Source organism: Lipotes vexillifer, unplaced genomic scaffold (genome assembly GCF_000442215.2).
Source record: "Lipotes vexillifer unplaced genomic scaffold, Lipotes_vexillifer_v1.1 scaffold201, whole genome shotgun sequence".
Lineage (NCBI taxonomy): Eukaryota > Metazoa > Chordata > Mammalia > Artiodactyla > Lipotidae > Lipotes > Lipotes vexillifer.
In genome coordinates this window covers 198,858-201,770 of record NW_006788159.1, presented here as the reverse complement: position 1 = coordinate 201,770, position 2,913 = coordinate 198,858, and the positions used below count along the sequence as shown (strand labels likewise).

At 38.1% G+C, this 2,913-nt stretch overlaps 1 pseudogene; it reads right to left on the bottom strand.

Annotated features, from left to right (window-relative positions):
• The window catches only part of LOC103088034 (ADP-ribosylation factor-related protein 1 pseudogene), a 4,221-nt pseudogene extending 1,913 nt beyond the window's left edge, over positions 1 to 2,308 (bottom strand).
• Between the last annotated feature and the right edge of the window lie 605 nt (positions 2,309 to 2,913).

The following is a 2,913-nucleotide window of genomic DNA, read 5'->3' as shown; positions in this document are numbered from 1 at the left end:
AAAAAAAAAAAAAAAAAAAAAAAAAAAAAAAAAAAAAGAAAGTCAGCCATTTAGTGGGCCTGTGTCCCTGGGTTTTGACTTTCATAAGTGTTTCTTTGCTTTCTCCTTTCCCCCTTAGGTGAGACAGGAAGGCTAGAGGGAGCTGGAGTTGGATGAAGACCCTTCCTTCTACCTAGGGTAAGTTGCTGGTAGAGTCTTTTTCCCTGGAGAGCAGGCCTTTGTTATAGAGAATGCTCCAGATGTATTTCAAAATGATGACTTTTCCTCCGCCTGCCAGAGCCAGGATGGGATAATTCATAGCTCTTCACTGAAAACCTGGAGGGTTCCCAGAATGAAAACCAATGAAAGTATAGGAGCAAGATCTTATTTTTAAAAGAATAATTATTGGGGCTTCCCTGGTGGCGCAGTGGTTGAGAGTCCGCCTGCCGATGCAGGGGATACGGGTTCGTGTCCCGGTCTGGGAAGATCCCACATGCCGTGGAGCGGCTGGGCCCGTGAGCCATGGCCGCTGAGCCTGCTCGTCCGGAGCCTGTGCTCCACAATGGGAGAGGCCACAACAGTGAGAGGCCCACATACCGCAAAAAAAAAAAAAAAAAAGAATAATTATTGACATAGCTTATTAGAGATATGCACAAATCATAAGTGTACAGCTCAATAAATTTTCACCAAGAGAAAATACCCATATAACTAGCAACCTGATCAAGAACTAGAACATTGGCAGCATCCCGGAACCCCACTAATGACCACTTCCAGTCACTATGCTTTCCAAGGGAAACATTATCCTAACTTCTCACAGTATAGATTAGTTTTGCCTATTTTTGAGCTTTATATAAATGAAATCAAAAAGAAGGACTTCTTTTGTGTTCGGCTTTATTTCAATCAGCATAATGTTTGTAAGATTAAACTGTGCTATTACAGGTAGAAGGAGTTCATGCACTCTCATTACTGCATAGCATTTCATTGTATGAATGTAAGATCATTTATTCATTCATTCTGCTGTGATGAACCTTTGAATTGTTTCCTTTTTTACTTTATTAAGGAGAGTGCTTCTATGCACTAGTGTACATGCCTTTTCATGAACATATGTAGTTGTTTCTGCTAAGTGTATATCCAAGTTTATATATAGGAGTGGAATATACATGTTTGTCACTAGTAGGTATTGAATGCCAAATAGACGTGCAAGTGTCTGTAACACTTTAAACATATGAGAGTTTGAGTCACTCCACATGCTCACCAATACTTGCTATGATCAGTCTTTTTCCATTTAGCCATTTTTGTGCATGTTATGTGAAAACAGCAGCTGATAAAATGTAAAACCTACCTGTTAGTTTTGAATATTGGCTGCATGGCAGTCTTGAACTCCGAGTTTTGTCTCTTCAGCACCTTGATATTTTCAGAAGTTCTCTGTGGGTTCTCTGCCTCTGTTCAGTTGCCCCCTGACTAGACCCATTTTCCAGAACCTTGGTCTCTCACTGTGTTCCAGAAATTGGCAGATTCCCTGAAGGAAGTATGTTTTCCATCGCCTTTTTTTTTTCTTTTCTTTTTGTGGCTTGAAACAACAATCATCGTTTTGTTATCTCTCACTGTTTCTGTGGGTAAAAAATTTGAAAAGGTTCAACTCAGGGTATTCCATGAAGTTGCAGTCAGTGATGTGAAGCAAGAACAGTGGAAGCTGCAACAGCTGGGCACTGGCTCTTCATGTAATCTTGGGGCCTCTCTCTTCATGTAGTCTTGAGTACCTCCATATGGATTCTGCATGTGGTCTAGTTTGGGCTTCTTACAGCATGCAGGCCTCAGGGCGGTTGGACTGCTTATGTGGTGGCTGTAGGACCTGGCTCCTCAAGTTCTGTGCTTCAGCAGTTCTCCAGCACCTTCAAAATTATATGTGTGTGTGTGATATATACATACATACATATAGACATACATATAGACATTGTATGTATGTATGTATGTACATATACATATACATGCATGTGTATATCACACATCATAAACAGAAGTAGAAATAGAAGTCCTATTTGATGTGTCTTATTTATTTGTTCTTAGGAATACTTGTAAGGGTTTCTCTGAAACAAAAAATGAATTTTGCTATTTGATTCCTTTGCTTGTTTTTTAAGAGAGAAAATTCTAGCCAACGTAGTCTCTAAACATTATATCTCTTCCACAGGAGAATCAATATAGAATAAGGTAGTCTGAAATTTGTGGATTTCCAATTCTAAATAGAGTGTCATGAATTCATGCTTAAAGCTTTTGGTATAACCCATTTTCAGAAGTGTTGAGGACAGCACTTATAATACACGGTATACATCAAATGCCCTGCATTGATCTACAGTTTAGTAGAAAGGCAGATGGATAAATGCATTGACATCATTTTGTCATCCACAAACATACCACTAAATGTATTTCTGAAAGTGTTGAAAAGAGCAGTGTGTACTGTCATTTTATGAAATGTACTGCATTTATATTGAGAACTGATGGAGAAAAGAAGAAAATAATCCACTGTGAATGTGCTTTAACCAAGAGACTGTATTTTTCTAAAAACAAAAAAGCAAAAAACAGTAAAGTAGTTGCCTTAAGGTCACAACACTCAAAGAAGTGGCGAGTCAGCAAAACAAAACTAAGATAAATCATCAGGAGGAAGAAAATGTCGAAGGACAAATATAGAATTATTTTTGTTCTTTTGGTTTCTTATTTTTCCAAATAAATTACTTGCAATTTAACCAAGGTCTACTCAAAGGGTAGAGAATTTGCTTTTTAAAAGAGCAAATATTACATGATACTGTTACCAAACTTCTAACCCCAACCATATTTAAGTTGCTAAAAATTTAAAGCATGCTTTACTGTGTGAATGGCTACACCAAGTAACAGATTTTCAGTGTAGCCAAAACAGCCTTATATTGGAAGGAGATGCCA